Source organism: Engystomops pustulosus, chromosome 4 (assembly GCF_040894005.1).
Source record: "Engystomops pustulosus chromosome 4, aEngPut4.maternal, whole genome shotgun sequence".
NCBI lineage: Eukaryota > Metazoa > Chordata > Amphibia > Anura > Leptodactylidae > Engystomops > Engystomops pustulosus.
The window spans coordinates 214897537-214914513 of record NC_092414.1 but is presented as its reverse complement, the minus strand read 5'-3'; the positions used below and the strand labels follow the sequence as shown (position 1 = coordinate 214914513).

The window sequence follows — 16977 nt, the reverse complement described above, 5'->3', positions numbered from 1 at the left end:
CAAGCAGAGGTTCAAAGTCCCAGCCACTCCTAGACAGCGCGAGATCTTAGCAGCCGCTGCCCAGGACGAGAGGTGGAGTTTGCGCGGATACGCGCCGGGGTTCGGAGAACGCTGCTGGTACCACCAGAAGAACCAGAAGTCCCAGCAATCTCCCTAGCGAACCTGACAAGGAGACTCTGCACTCCACCCAGCATGACGTGGTACCCTTACACGTCGATAGCAGTGGTTGGCTGGCCAGATCAGGTGACCGTGGGATAGACTAGCCCCTGCCTGCGCTGCTCGTATCATTCTGTGTCTGGATGCCGCTAGGGAGAGAGCTGCTGCTGGTCAGGGAAAGCGTTAGGGTGTTCTATTAGAATAGTGTTAGGCAGGAGTGATTCTACAAGAACCCAACAGCCCTTCTTAGGGCTACAATAACGTATTATTTTACTTTTTTTTGGTTTGCTTGTGGCTGGGCTTGCTGCCACTAGTAGTGCAGCTAGTACCATATTGTGAGGAATTTGCTGGGAGACTTGCAACCGTTGTGTTTAGCTCTTAGTGACACACATATCCACCTCAAACACCGAAGTGGGACAATTTATTAGGGGTTTGATTTGAATTAGGCACAGTCTGCTCATTTTTTTTTTTTTTACGTTTATTTCTTTTTATAACTCAAAGTCATCAGGCACAGCACAAAATCCAGTTGTGTGCTGTCAGTGTAGGTTAGAAACTAGCCATAGCAATAGGATAGCATCGTTTTGTTTAAAAAAAAAAAACACACAAAAAAAAAAAAATTAAAGTTTACACTTTAATTTGGAAAATGTTTAACCCGAGGGCTAGGGGTAGAGGACGAGGGCGTGGACGTGGGCGTCCAACTACTGCAGGGGTCAGAGGCCGTGGTCCTGGGCGGGGTGAGACACCACCTGCTGATGAGGGAGCAGGGGAACGCCGCAGAGCTACACTCCCTAGGTTCATGTCTCAAGTTACTGGGACTCGTGGTAGAGCACTGTTGAGGCCAGAACAGTGTGAAGAGGTGATGTCGTGGATTGCGGACAATGCTTCTAGCCATTTGTCCACCAGTCAGTCTTCCACGCAGTCCACCCATGTCACCGAAATCGGCACTCCTCCAGCTCCTCCACCTCAGCCTCCTTCCCCCCAGTCTGCCCCCTCCCAGCAAAATTTGGCATTTAAACCGGCATACTCTGAGGAACTGTTTTCTGGACCCTTCCCACAGTCACAAACCACTTGTCCGGTTGCTGCTGAGCTATTTTCTGATGCCCAGGTTTTCCACCGGTCATTATTGATTATTGATGACATTATTGACGTAGTGGAAGAAGTGTGTAAAGAGGTGTCGGAACGATGAGGAGACACGGTTGTCAGACAGTGGGGAAGTTGTTGTCAGGGCAGGAAGTCCGAGGGGGGAGCAGACTGAGGGATCGGAGGATGATGAGGTGACAGACCCAAGCTGGGTTGATGGGCCGGGTGAACACAGTGCTTCTGAGACGGAGGCGAGTCCTATACCAGAACAAGTTGGAAGAGGCAGTGGTGGGGCCAGACGGAGAGGCAGGGCCAAACTCAGCGCCAAATGTTTCCCGTAGTCAAGCTCCCGTGGCGAGGGCTAGATTTTCAGAAGTCTGGAGGTTCTTTAAAGAAACACCGGATGACCGACGGACTGTGGTGTGCAACGTGTGCCAAACCAGGATCAGCAGGGGTTCCACCACTACTAGCTTAACTACCACCAGTATGCGCAGGCATATGAATGCTAAACACCCCACTCAATGGCACCAAGCCCGTTCACCTCCGGCCGGGCACACCACTGCTCCTTCCCCTGTGTCATCTGCAAGTCAGCCCCCTGCCAAGGACCCCGGCCCAAACACCTCCCGTGCGAAAACCCCATCTTCGCCTCCACGATCCTCCACAGCATGCACCAGCGTTCAGCTCTCCATACCCCAGACGCTGGAGCGCAAAAGGAAGTATAGTGCAACCCACCCACACGCCCAAGCCCTCAACGTCCACATCTCCAAACAGCTTAGCCTGGAGATGCTGCCCTATAGGCTGGTAGAGACCGAGGCCTTTCGAAACCTCATGGCGGCGGCCGCCCCTCGGTATTTGGTCCCCAGCCGCCACTACTTTTCCCGATGTGCCGTCCCAGCCCTGCACAAGCACGTGTCAGACAACATCATCCGTGCCCTGACCAACGCCGTTTCTGACAAGGTCCACCTGACCACGGACACGTGGACGAGTGCTGCCGGGCAGGGCCACTATATATCGCTGACGGCACATTGGGTTAACTTGGTGGAGGCTGGGACCGAGTCTGACCCTGGGGCTGGTCATATACTGCCGACGCCGAGGATTGCGGGGCCTACCTCAGTCCAGGTCTCAAAGGCCTACTATGCCTCCTCCTCCTCCCACCCCTCCTCCACCTCCTCCTCCGAATTACCATCCGTGGGCATGGCACCATCAGTCGGTAGCTCTAGGCACAGCAGCAGTGCCGTCGCTAAGCGACAGCAGGCGGTGCTCAAACTACTGAGCCTAGGCGATAAAAGGCACACAGCCCAAGCGCTATTACAGGGCATCACGGTGCAGAATGATCTGTGGCTGGCACCGCTGAACCTGAAGCCAGGCATGGTTGTGTGTGACAACGGCCGTAACCTGGTGGCGGCTCTGCAACTCGGCAGACTGACACATGTGCCATGCCTGGCCCATGTGTTAAATCTCATAGTTCAGCGTTTCCTCAAGACATACCCCAATCTGTCTGATTTGCTCACGGAGGTTCGCCGCATCTGTGCGCATTTTAGGAAGTCCAGCACAGATGCTGCCACTCTCAGGGCAGCGCAGCGCCGGCTCCAACTGCTCGCTCACCGACTGTTGTGCGAAGTGCCCACGAGGTGGAATTCAACATTAACCATGTTATCCAGAGTTTACCAGCAGCGCAGAGCGATTGTAGACTGCCAGTTGTCAACTTCCACCAGAACTGGTAGTCAGGTCAGTCAGCTTCCTCAAGTCTACAATGAGGAGTGGACGTGGATGTCTGATATCTGTCAGGTGCTGAGTAACTTTGAGGAGTCAACACAGATGGTCAATGGCGATGCCGCCATCATCAGCCTCACCATCCCGCTGCTTGGCCTGTTGAAAAACTCTCTGGTCAGCATGAAGTCGGAAGCTTTGCGCTCGTCACAAGAGACGGGGGAAGAAGATTCCCTTGTTGATAGCCAAAGCACCCTCAGGTCTGTTTCTCAGCGCATATCGGAGGAGGTGGAGGAGGAAGAGGAGGAGAATGTTGGCGAGACAGAAGAGGGGACCATCGTTCAGTCCTTCACTGTTCAGCGTGTATGGGCAGAAGAAGAGGAGTTGGAGGAGTTGGAGGAGGAGGAAATGGAGAGTCAGGCCAGTGAGGGGAGTGAATTCTTGCACGTTGAGACTCTGGCGCATATGGCAGATTTCATGCTAGGCTGCCTATCCCGTGACCCTCGAGTTCAAAGAATTTATTCCAGCACCGATTACTGGGTATTCACTCTCCTGGAGCCACGGTACAAGCAAAATCTTTCCACTCTCATCCCTGGAGAGGAAAGGAGGCCCTGGTGCACAAGCTGAAACAGTATTTCCCTTCTGACAGCGCTAGCAGCGTCCAGCACTGGCAGGGGTACGCTTTACAAGGCCTTTGCCAGTTTTATGTCACCCCAGAAAGCCACTGTCACCTGTCCCCAGTCTCGGCAGAGTAGGGCTGATCTTTACAGAAAGATGGTGAGGGAGTACGTAGCTGACCATACCATCGTCCTAAATGATCACACAGCTCCCTACAACTACTGGGTTTCAAAGCTGGACATGTGGCACGAACTGGCGCTGTACGCCTTGGAGGTTCTTGCCTGCCCTGCCGCTAGCGTGTTGTCCGAGCGGGTTTTCAGTGCTGCTGGTGGCATCATCACCGATAAGCGTACACGCCTGTCGACTGGCAGCGCTGACAGGCTGACGCTTATCAAGATGAATAAAGCCTGGATTTCTCAGGATTTCCATTCTCCACCAGGTGAAAGAAGCTCAACCTGAATAATGTATGCACTCCTCCTCCTCATTGTCCTCCTTCTCCTCCTCTTTGTACACTAAAGCAGAGGAAACTGGCTATTTTTTGCCAGGGCCAACTGGCTCTAGCTATACTACTCTATGTATTTAATTTTTCTGGAGGGCCACCTACCCGGTCCTCTGGTTTGAAAACTTTTTTGGACTGCCACATACAGGCACTATCCAAATTAAATTGTCTCCATAGCAGCCTCTACACGTCGTCTTTTTAGCTGCCTCCACACGTTGTCTCCATTGCTACCTCCACACGTCATCGCCATAGCTGCCTCCAAAAGTCGTCCATATAGCTGCCTCCATACATGGTCCCCTTATCAAACGAGCTGTGTCAGGCAGAATTTTGGGTTGGGTTACCAATATTATTTCAGCGCTTCTTGTGCATCTGTTTACATTCCCCTCACCCGCCATATCCCAAACTTATAAGAACGCTACTACACTTGATCTTATACAAAAGGTTCTTAGAAGTGCTGTTTGGGGAGTAGCCGAGAGACAGGGGCTTGGATTGGCGAAAGCTCGCCTGGCAGCGGAGCGCCAGCTCCATCCCAAGATCCAACTAACATAGTTTTAACTGCAGCACCTTTAATCTACTACTAGTTCACTGCCTCCATACATCGTCCCCTTATCAAACGAGCTGTGTCAGGCAGAATTTTCAGGTGTTTCACCAGATACATAGTGGAACTCGGCCCATCTGTCGCCGCCATGCTGGAGACCTGAAGTTGCAATCGTAGCAGCGCAATATGGATGCCCCATACTGTGGCTCTTAATCATGGAACCATTTCCGAAAAAACTATTAAAAATAGAACCACTATGGTATTCCATTATTCCTACGTGAAATACTCAAACAACCCGGCCTGCTTTGAAAATTATAATTTTTTCAAAGTAAACGCTTCTGGCCCCCAGGCCCATTTTGGGTGGGGAGGAGCCGAGAGACAGGGGCTTGGACAGGCGAAAGCTCGCCTGGCAGCGGACCGCCAGCTCCATCCCAAGATTAGGCAGCCTCAGAGGCATCCATGCATGCTGCCCCTGCTGTTTCCTGTCCATTTTGCCTCCACGATCCTCCACAGCGTCCACCAATGTATCCATGCGCAACTTTCAACTCTCTATACCCCAGACGCTGGAGCACGAGAGGATATGCAGCACATCATCCCCTTATCAAACGAGCTGTGTCAGGCAGAATTTTCAGGTATTTCACCAGATACATAGTGGAAGTCGGTCTATCTGTCGCCGCCATGCTGGAGACCTAAAGTTGCAATCATAGCAGCGCAATATGAATGCCCCATACTGTCACTCTTAATCATGGAAGTCGTCTCCATGGCTGCCTCCACATGTCGTCCCCTTATCAAAAGAGCTGTGTCAGGCTCATTTTTTGAGTGTTTCACCAGATACGTTATGGAACTTGGTCACTATGTCGCCACCATGCTGTGTTATCGACTAAATATACCGTCAACCTTTTGTTCACATAGGAAATCATTTCAGCGCTTCTTGCTCACCTCCTTTGGTTCCTCTCTGCCACCCATTGGTTTGAAGCCTGAGTCCATTTAGGGTATGTCGCCATGACACTCTCTAGCCTGCCACTGCTGCCGCTGCCTCTGCATGCCGTCCCCTATAGTGTCAGGGTCAATTATTGCATGTTTTAGATGCTATCTAGCCCCATTAGGTCACTCTGTCATGGCCATGCTGTTGCCCATAATTTTGGCATAATGGTGCGATTAAGCAGCCTCAGAGGCATCCATGCATGCTGCCCCTGCTGTTTCCTGTCCATTTCCGTGGTGTTTTCATCCTTTTCTGAGGTTCCCAGGTGTTTGGTCAAGCTTCCCTGTGCAGAGCCTTGGTCCCCTTGAAAAATGCTCGAGTCTCCCATTGACTTCAATGGGGCTCGTTATTCGAGACGAGCACTCGAGCATCGGGAAAAGTTCGTCTCGAATAACGAGTACCCGAGCATTTTAGTGCTCGCTCATCTCTACTCATCACCAAACTGCTCCTGGAGGGTTGGGAGAAGTTTCTCTTGGAGGACATTCTGGTCCCATTCTTTATTCATGGATGTGTTTTTAGGTAAGACTGTGAGAGAGCCGATTACCTTGGCTGAGAAGCCCCCCCCCCCCCCACACGCACACATGAATGGCTGCAGGAGGCTTTACAGGTAGCATGAGACAAGACTGGTGGTATCGCTCACCTTGTCTTCTCCCAACAATCGGAAAGGGGATTCATCAGAGACAATGACTTTCCCCCAGTCCTCAGCATCCACTCCCTGCACCTCCTGCAGAGTATCAGTCTGTCCCTGATGGTTTCTGGAGAGAAGCGGCTTCTATGCTGGCCCCCTGGACACCAGGCCTTGCTCCAGGAGTCTCCGGAGTGTCACAGTGCGTGCAGATGCCTCACACCTGCCTGCTGCCATTCCTGAGCTCTGCGATGCTGGGAGCCCCATCCCCAAGCTGAGACACTTGTAAGAGACGCTCCTGGCGCTTGCTGCTCCTTCTTGGGCCCTGGAGCCTTTTTGGCAACAATGGAGCCTCTCTCCTTGAATTCCTTGATGATGCGATAGATCGGTGACTGAGGTGCAATCTTTCTAGCTGTGATACTCTTCCCTGTTCGGCCAGTTTTGTGCAGGGCTGACTGCACGTGTTTCTTTAGAGATAACCATGGCTAACAGAAGAGAAACAATGATGCCAAGCACCAGCCTCCTTGTAAAGTGTCCAGTGGTGTGATTGTTACTTAATCCTGACAGATAGTCCCCAGCCCTGTCCCCATCAGCACCCGCCCCTGTGTTACTGGAGACATCACTGAAACCATGGCAGCTGCTCCGCCTAAGGCGCCTGCAATGAAGTTGAAACTTGTTTTGGGGGAAAAAGTTCATTTTCTAGGCAAATATTGACTTTACAATTAATTGCTGTTAAGCTGATCACTCTTTATAACATTCTGGAGTATATGCAAATTGCCATTATAAAACCTGATGCCGGAGACTTTGTAAAAATTAACATTTGCATCATTCTCAAAACTTTTGGCCATGACTGTATTTCTCCTTACCCGGACACCAGACTTATCAGCTATTCAGATCCTTGTCATTTAGCTGCAGTGTTATTGTCCTTCTCCTGGTGGTGAAACAATCTTTTTGCAGCCTGTTCTCCCACCCCTGGTGTATACAGTCCGGCTCCGTGTCTTGTTATTTGCTGTATATAGGAGATTCTTTCCTTGGAATCTCTGGAATGCAAAAAATCAAACCTTCCTTCCATGAATTTTGATCTTCTCATACATTAGATGTTGTTCTGTGTAGTAATAAAACTTGTAGCCTCCCCGTCGGGGAATCGAACCCCGGTCTCCCGCGTGACAGGCGGGGATACTCACCACTATACTAACGAGGAATTGCTATGGTAACCCATCACAGGATGGACTTCTTAAAGGGATACATCAGATTATGGGAAGTATGGAGTGATACTTGTGGTTTAGTTTAGTTTAGTTTGTTTCTAGTTCCCGGCCTCAGCTTTCTATCAGCGGTACCAGATCAGTCCCTCTTTTATCTCCATACATTCCCTCTACAATCACTGGGACCCGAAATCAACAAGTAAATATTATGAAAACTATGAAAGGCTCCGCCCCTTTCCCCTCCCCTGATGCCCGATTCAAATGTGAGATTACAGGACAATAGGACTTTCTCAGGACTGCGCTGCTGAGATTGTGTTATTGGCACAGAATCCTCTAGCAGGTCCCCCCTGTGTCCTAATCTACCTGTCCCCAACTTCATTCCCCGATTTCTCAGCACACTCAATTGCGGCCTACTAAAGCCTGAAGCCAGGGCCCAGATTTTACACTGGTGGTCCAACCGCATACATGGTCAATTCTGAAAATACAGAAAATCCATATTCTATTTGTAGCCGCGTGACATCAAAATTAATTATCCAAACATTTCAAAAATGATGAAAATGTAGAGTAGACGAATGGGAAATGTTATTCAGCAACTTATTTAGGTGGTAAATCGATCTGCCTGAAAATGTAATGATTTCGAAATTTTGTAAAAGGGAAATTTTTTTTTTTTTGTTAATAAATGCAAAACTTATCAGCCAAAATTTACCACTAAAATGAAGCACAACATGTGGGGAAAAAACATAACCATATAACCATATATATAGCGACGCAAGTCAAAATCCAAAAAATGGGGCTGAGCCTAAAGCTACAAAATGGCTGCGTCCTTAAGGGGTTAACAAGTAAACATTAGGAAACCTATTTATAGCTCATCCCCCTCCCCCGGTGTCATTGGAAAGCTAAACGACTATGCAAACAGAATAGTTTGGTGAGTTGGGGTGTGGTGAGTATATAGGAGACACTGAGGAGCCAATGGGTAGCAATGTTTAGAATTTTTGACTTCCAAAAAAAGTTGGGATGGGATAAAGATAGGAAAACATCAAAATTATGAGTAAAAGTCGGTCCCTTGGCCTTGAAAGTATTTTTCCCTAAAACCAGGCCATGATGTTTGGGCCATAAAATCAGGATCTAAAGGAGCCGGATCCTATTGTAAAACCTAATGGCCTGATGTGAGGCTTCTAGAAACTTCCATCACTGAGGTCAGTAAACGGTGATGTCCGGTGTAGTGGAGGTCACATCTAGAAACCCCATCTTACCGTATACATCAAAGAGATATGTGCCATAATATATAGATGTGGAAGCATAAGAGATGTCATACAGCCCGGGCTCATAAAAGCCTCCAGCGTACCCCGAGCCTTCGTCATGTCATCACTGGCCGGTGGGGCTACGGGGGATGTGGACTTCTACTTAGATGGAAGTCTCCATATACAAACTTTCATACTCTGGGGATCCCTAGTGGATAGATTGTGTATTTCTCCTTACCCGGACACCAGACTTATCAGCTATTCGTATCCTTGTGATTTAGCTGCAGTGTTACTGACCTTCTCCTGGTGGTGACACAACCTTTCTTCTTGTAGACTATAAGTTGCAGCGTGTTCTCCTATCCCTGGTGTATACAGTCCGGCTCCGTGTCTTGTTATGTGCTGTATATAGGAGATTCTTTCCTTGGAGTCACTGGAATGCAATAGCAAAAATTTTAAACTTCCTTCACTTCCATGAATCTTGATCTTCTCATACGTAAATGTAGTTCTGTGTGTGGCACTGGGCTGAATTTGTGCCAAAGTTTGTGAGTTTTGAAAAGTTGCACTTTATAAATCTGTACATAATGAATGTGGTGAAATTTGCATGAAGTGAAAAGTGGATTGTCAAAAAGTCTCGGAGGGGTAAATGTGCGATATTTTTAACACAGAAAAATCCTGTATCATATTTTTGCAATGGATTTTAATCTATGTAATTTTTTGACAAAGTAACAAAACTTTTTGCCTCCCCGTCGGGGAATCGAACCCCGGTCTCCCGCGTGACAGGCGGGGATACTCACCACTATACTAACGAGGAATTGCTATGGCAACAAATCACATGGTCGACTCCTTAAAGGGACACTGCAGACTATGGGAAGTATGGAGCGATACATGGGACTTTCTTTTAGGACCCTTTGCGGTTGTGTTACTTTCCCTTCATCAGCTTTTTAAGAGCGATACCGGATCAGTCCCTCTAGTAACTTTCTCTACATTTCTCTATGTTTTGTGTAATAACCTCTATAGGATCAGGTTTTTCTGGGCCATTAGATGTTATGATAGGATCCGGCTGCTTTGGATTTTGTTTTTGTGGCCCAAACATCATGGCCTAGATTTAACCCCTACGAGACTCCGCCTCTTTTGGCCTAAAGGACGCAGCCCCATTTTTCAAATCTGCCCTGTGTCACTATAAGTGGTTATAGATTTGGAACGCTATGAGATATCCAGGGGATTTTGAGATTGTTTTCTCGTGACACTTTGTGCTTCAAATTAGTTTAAAAATTTGGATGAAATCTTTTGCGTTTAGTTATGAAAAAAAACAAAATTTGGCAAAAATTGTGAAAAATTCTTTATTTTCAACGTTCTAAATTCTCTACTTTTGATGCAGATAGTCAAAGCACCCAAATAAATTCATAACTTACATTTCCCAAGTGTCTGCTTTATGTTGGCATGGTGTTTTAAGATTCCACATATTTTACTAGAATGTTATGAGGCTCAGAATTTGGGGCCATTTTTCACATTTTTTGTAAAATCGCCAAAACCCGTATTTAGATGAACCTGCTCAACTTCTAATTGACACTGAGAGGCCTAAATAATAGCGAGACTCATAAATTACCCCATTGTGGAAACTACACCCCTCAATGTATGAAAAACCACTTTTAAGAAGATTGTTAACCCTTTACGTGTTTTATAGGGGTTAAAACAAAATGGAGGTGCAAATTGTAATATTTTTTCACAATACACCCATTTTGGGTGGAAAATTAAACATTTACAATGGATTAAATGAAAAAAGGCTCCACAAAGTTTGTTACCCAATCTCTCCCGAGTACACGGATACTCTATATGTGGTGGTAACCTGCTGTATGGGCGCACGGCCGGGCATAGAAGGGAAGGAGGCGCCATCCACATCAGATTTGCTGTCACATTGTACAGGCTATAATTTTTTTCTTTTTTTTATTGAGGATCTATAGGGGCTTATTTCTTTTGCCACATGAGATGCTCTTTTCTAATACATAATTTTGGAGCCTCTATAGGCTAATTGGTGAGATTTTATTAACTCTTTGTTGGTGGAGGAAATGAAAATCATCAATTTTTAGGAAAATTTTTATGTGTTTTTTTTTTGGGCCGTTAACCATACCATAAAAATAGTATATTATTTTTATTCTATACGTCGCCACGATTACAAAAATACTTCATTTATATATATTTTTAATTTTTTCCCATTTTTACTGAATAAAAAGTAATTTGGCAAAATTGTTATTAATTTTAGCATCTTTCATATGCATAACTTTTTTTTTTTTCACCTCACAAATCTGTTTAAGGGCTTATTTTATGCGAGAATGATAGCTCTTTTTAGTGGTCTTATTTTAGATTGCGTAACTTTTTAAAATCACTTTTTAGAGCATTTTTAAAGGGCATTAATAAAAAATCCTCTTTTTTTCAGAAAGTTTTTTTAGGTTGTTTTTTACAGGGTTCACTTTGCAGATCTAATAACAATTCAGTTTTTTTATACAGATTGTTACGGACGCAGGGATACCAAATATGTGGGGTTTTGTGTATTTTATTCAATTGTACTGAATAAAAACTAATTTGGAGAAAATCTTATTCATTTTAGCATCACCATCTTTTCATATGCATAACTTTTTTATTTTTCGGCTGACAAATCTGGTTAGGGGCCTATTTTTTGCGAGAACAGTTGTTCTTTTTAGTGGGCTTATTTTAGAGTGCATAAAATTTTTTAAATCACTTTTTAGAGCATTTTTTTATAGGGTATTAATTAAAAATGATCTTTTTTTGGAAAGTTTTTTGCGTTTTTTTCCTCTGCCGTTTACCGTGCGGGTCCAGTAACAATTCTGTTTTATTATACAGATTGTTACGGACGCAGCAATACCAAATATGCGGGGTTTTTTGTGTTTTTATGTTTTTTATACTTTATTACGTTTTTTTATGGGAAAGTGACATTTTAGGGGCTTATATTTTTATGTATTTATTTTTTTTTTATTATAATGTGTAGTGTTATATGTGTATATTTTTACTTATACATACTTGAACTTAAACCAGTGATGCTCTGATCGCTGGTTTAAGTTCAATACACTGCTCTACAATACTATTTTATTGTAGAGCAAGCTTGCGCATGCTCAGACAGTTTACAGCCAGACCCGGAAGGGATCTGGCTGCCATGGAGACCGGGCAGCTCCGGGTCACATGCCAGTCCTCGGAGCTGCCCGGAAGAGGATCGGATCCCCCGGTAAGCGGCACGGGGGATCCGATCCACAGCAGGAACACCCTTACACGCCGCGGTCATGCTTGACTGCGGCGTGTAAGGGGTTAACACCCGCGATCGGAGTCGGCTCCGATCGCGGGTGTTACAGCGCGGTGTCAGCTGTGATAGACAGCTGACAACCGCTGCTTCTGGTACCGGCTCTGTTTGTGAGCCGGTCCCAGAAGCTGGACGTTATACTACGTCCCGGTGCGCTAAGCATCTAGCCCCGGGGACGTAGTATAACGTTGTGGTGCGCCTAGGGGTTAAGGACAAGTAATTTGGAGGGAGAAGCCCCTCCCTTTCCCATCCTTATAATTTGGATGTTCTTCTATCTTTATCATCACAATATATTGATTTGGATCCCATTTGGTATTGGGATAGTAATAATTGATGAGTATGTATGAGGTGCATGCGTTTCAAGAGAGAACCGCCATTAAAGTAAAATATATAAAGAAAAGGAAAGAGAAGATACATTGGCCGTTTTGCTGTAGCTGCGCGCACTCGTCTGCAAAGCCAAAAGCTGCTGTGCATGCGCAGAACATCGGCTTCATGGGATGAGTGCGCACAACTACAGCGAGCTACACGCTGAAGAGAAGCTGTCCCAGGGTTTGAAAGAAGCTACTGGGACGTGGAGTAGCCGTGGCTCGGGCTCCATGCCCCAGAAGCCTCTAGAGGAAATTGGGGATCCCTAGTGGATAGATTAATAGTGTATTTATACTTACCTGGACACTATAGAACATATAGAAATGTATAGAGATAACAGAGGCACTGATCAGGTATCGCTGATAGAAAGCTGAGGCCGGGAACTAAACACAAACATGAAGGCTCCTAAACTAAGACCACAAGTATCGCTCCATGCTTCCCATAGTCTGCAGTGTCCCTTTAAGGAGTCGATCATGTGAGATGTTACCATAGCAATTCCTCGTTAGTATAGTGGTGAGTATCCCCGCCTGTCACGCGGGAGACCGGGGTTCGATTCCCCGACGGGGAGGCAAAAAGTTTTGTTACGACAAAGAACTAAATAAAGGCCTCGGCCTTCTTTTTTTTTTAACTGAAATTTTTTTTATTTATTTTCTTTTAGTGCATTATAAAATACATACAAACAGCTTTGCCATTTTGACAGTACAGGGTTTCAATATCATTTACTTTTATGTTAGGTCGTTTTTCTATTTCCTTAAATGACCCATCATCTGAACAATATATACTTGTAAGTCATAAGTAGTATTGGTACAATCAGTATGTTATTACCATGAAGACCTATTTAAAAACCACAGAAAAGAACAAAAAACATCAAACATTCCCTCCCCTCCCCACCCATGTGCCTGCGTGTTGATTCCAACCACCCCGCATCCCCACCTGCCCCACTAGATCTTAAATCCTCCCAATCTGCCTTTGAGATCCTCTTGACAATACCACTGGGTATACTGGAAGGGAGTCATGAATTCCACAATGTCCTGTCTAGTATAATGATTTAGTAAAAATATTTTCCACTTCCGGAAAAAGGCTTTCGCTCCCTTTTCCTTATGTCGCAAAGTATCTATCCTATCTATGTTAATCAAAAGTTTTAGTTGTTCTATCAATTCCAGGACTGTGGGCGATGAACTCTTTAACCAATGGGAGAGGACACAGCGTTTAGCTACTAACAACACTACGTGTGGAAATCGCAACTTATTTGGAACTCTTCCTTCTACTATTTTCCTTTCTCCCTCCCCTTCAACATCACTCTCCTCATTTTGATCACCAATGTCATGAAATAGACATTCTCCTGGACTCCCCCTGATGTTTGTGTCCCAATTTCTATTTATATAATCAACAACTTGGGACCAGTATCTTTGAATATTGGCACATGTCCACATACCATGCCATAGGTCTGGCAAAATTGCTCCGCATTTCTGGCAATCTGTAATAAGATCAGGCCTGGAGGGTGAAGGGAGAATACTTAAGCCATATATCGCCCCATGCATCAATTTAAAATAAGTCTCCCTCCCTCTTTCATTAACTATAACATGTCTAACTATTGCCCATCCTTGCAAAATGAGCATCGTTGGATCTGGTACTTGCAATCTCTCCCCCCATTTTTTAAAAAGATCCGAGGTCGCCTTGCCCCAGAGTTGTTGCCGCATTACTGCATATAGGAAAGATATTGTGTAATGCCCTGGAGCAATACTTAAAAGACCCTCAAAGACCTGATCCGAAAGTTCCTTCCTAATGTCTCTCACCCTTTCCCTACAGAATGACAATATCTGAAAAATTTCAAGTTGACGTTGGAATGACAAATTATATTTTACTATTATATCTGAGGCCTTGAACCAGCTGCGTGTTTCTTCGTTCATCAACGCCTTTGCTTTTGCTTCAATCCCCCCCCCCCCATTCCATTCGCTCCCCCCCTATGGCCTTGCCAAGGTGATTCTGGGTGTTTAATCAATGGCATATGTTTGGAGATCATAAACCCATAAAGGCCTCTCACTTTTTTCCACGTGATTATGGTATCTCTTAACAAAATGGTGGACTTCACCTCTTTAGGCATTTTTGACCATCTCGTATGCATTAATGCCATCAAAACCCAAGGTGCTGCTAGATCCTTTTCCAATTCCCAGTTTGAGTGGGAAGAGGCGCTGTGATCCGCAGGGCTATTCTCGCTCTACCCCCTCTCCATATAAATTGTGTGAATGCTTTATTAAGCCTATTGATGTCCTTGTGCTGTAACAATAATGGCAGGGTCTGCAGTTGGTATAATAGTTTAGAAAAGCTCATCATTTTGATCAAGTGGCATCTTCCTAGCAGCGATAGAGGTAAATTTTTCCATCTTTCCAGTTCCATTATTATTTTAGATATTAGAGGGGGATAATTTAGCTTATATAGAGATCCTGGATTTCTACCTATTTTAATTCCGAGATATTTGATCTCATGAGCAGATGGTTTTATTCCCAAGGAAAGCTCATGCCAATCCCTAACGTTAGCCTTTTGTTTCAGTTCTAAAACTTCACTTTTTTCCACGTTGACCCTGTAGCCAGAGAACTCCCCAAAGTCCTTTATTACTGAGAATACCCGTGGGAGGTGCCTCATGGGATCTGATAAGAATAAAATTACGGCATCTGCAAATAACGCAATCTTATATGCCCTCATATAAATTAGAATCTTCAAAATATCTAGCTAGTGGCTCTAGTGCAATATCGAAAAGGAGTGGTCAAAGGGGGCAGCCCTGGCGTGTTCCTTTTTGTAATTTAAAGGGAGCTGATATAAACCCTGGTGTACTAATTTGCGCTGTCGGATTATTATATATCCCTTTAAGGTAAGTGCGGAATTGTCCTGTAATTTTCATACGGTCCAGTACCATCCCTAGCCAATCCCATCTGACATTATCAAAAGCCTTTTCGTTATCTAGGGCTACTAATGTTGGTCTCTCTCTTGTCTGAGGATGGCACTGGACCCTATCTAACACCGCTAGAACCTTACGGATATTAGTCACGGCCGCTCGCCCCTTCACAAAACCCACTTGGGACTTCCCTATTACTCCCGGCAGCAATCCTGCTAATCGCTGGGCTAATATTTTCGAAAATAACTTCATATCAACATCGATTAACGATATTGGCCTGTAGGATCCCGGGCTTAACAGATCCTTACCCGGCTTTGGTAGCAATTTGATATATGCATTTTTTGAGTCCCTCCTAATTTCCCCTGTGTCTAGCACTGAATTGTAATAGTTACATAGTGGTGTAACCACTTGTTCACACATAGCCTTGTAGAACTCACCAGGATAGCCATCGGGACCTGGAGATTTCCCCCCTGCCAATGATGCTATCGCCCTCTGCACTTCCTCCTCAGTTATTGTTGCATTAAGTTCCATTCGCTGGTCCTCGCTTATGGAGGGTATCTTAACTTTGTCTAGGAACTCCTTCCCTTTTGTCATTTGACGGCTATCATCCCGATATAGGTGCTCATAATAATCCCTGAAAAGAGAATTAATCTCCTGAGGTTGCTTTTTAATCTGGCCTGATTGGTCTCGTAATGCTCCTATATGGGGGATTGTATATTTCCCTTTCGCTATTTTCGCCAAGAGTTTTCCCGCTTTATCCCCAAATTTATGAAGGTCTGTTTCCCATTCTGCACGATAAAAACCTTCTTTCCGTTCTACCCATGCCTCAAATTCGCCTTTCGCCTGCACCCATTTATCTTGTTGCGTCTCTGTGAAAATGGAGTACGCCTCACGGAGCCGCTGACTTGCTACGAGGAATTTTTTGTGAGCTTCTTTTTTCTTTGCTTTAACATATGCCATGATTCGCCCCCTGACCATCATTTTAGCTGATGCCCAGTAAAGACCCGGATCATCAATATGCTGCTCATGGGTGGAGCTAAATTCCAGCCACCATCCTTTCAGCAAGGCCTGGAATCCCTCCTCTTTGCATAGGAAACTTGGATATCTCCACGTCACATGCGAGCCCCTTGGATGCTTGTCCGCATATTGCACCTCTACCGGGGCATGATCAGAGATAACCAAGTCTCCTATGGATGCCTCTGTCACTCGCCTGGTTAGCAAGGAAGAGGACAGTATATAATCAATCCTCGACCATGTACCATGCGCATGAGAGAAATGGGTATATTCTCTACCTTCTGGATTTTGGAGTCTCCATGTATCCCCAAGGCTTGTCTTCTCTAAAAATGAGGTCAGTACACGGTCTTCCCCCCTCCCAAGGCCCTTTCGTGGATGGCTAGTTCGTTTGTCCTCTGCCACATTATGTACAACATTGAGATCCCCCCCCATAATTACATGTGTGGATTTGGACTTAAGGATGTCCACCTCCAATTTTATGAAAAAGGGGGCTGAGCTTCCATTAGGACCATAAACATTATACAGGTCATATGTTTCTCCTAAATATGATAAAGTCAGATATGATACCCTGCCCTCCTGGTCTGCAGTGTGTTTTAACACTTGGATAGGTAGATTCCTATTAATTAACGTCAGGACCCCTGCTTTCCTATTTCTGGCTGCCAATCCGAACACACTGCCCACCCACATCTTGTGCATTCTTTCAAAGTCAGGCTCCTCCAAATGAGTCTCTTGTAGCATAACTA

The 16977-nt window shown here is 45.5% G+C and overlaps 3 non-coding genes across 3 annotated transcripts; 1 reads left to right on the top strand and 2 right to left on the bottom strand.

Annotated features, from left to right (window-relative positions):
- Positions 1–7337: 7337 nt before the first annotated feature.
- Positions 7338–7409, bottom strand: TRNAD-GUC (transfer RNA aspartic acid (anticodon GUC)). Its single transcript has one exon. It is a non-coding gene; the product is annotated as a tRNA-Asp (tRNA).
- A 1981-nt stretch (positions 7410–9390) lies between these two features.
- Positions 9391–9462, bottom strand: TRNAD-GUC (transfer RNA aspartic acid (anticodon GUC)). Its single transcript has one exon. It is a non-coding gene; the product is annotated as a tRNA-Asp (tRNA).
- A 3361-nt stretch (positions 9463–12823) lies between these two features.
- Positions 12824–12895, top strand: TRNAD-GUC (transfer RNA aspartic acid (anticodon GUC)). The gene has a single exon. It is a non-coding gene; the product is annotated as a tRNA-Asp (tRNA).
- The last annotated feature ends 4082 nt before the right edge of the window (positions 12896–16977 follow it).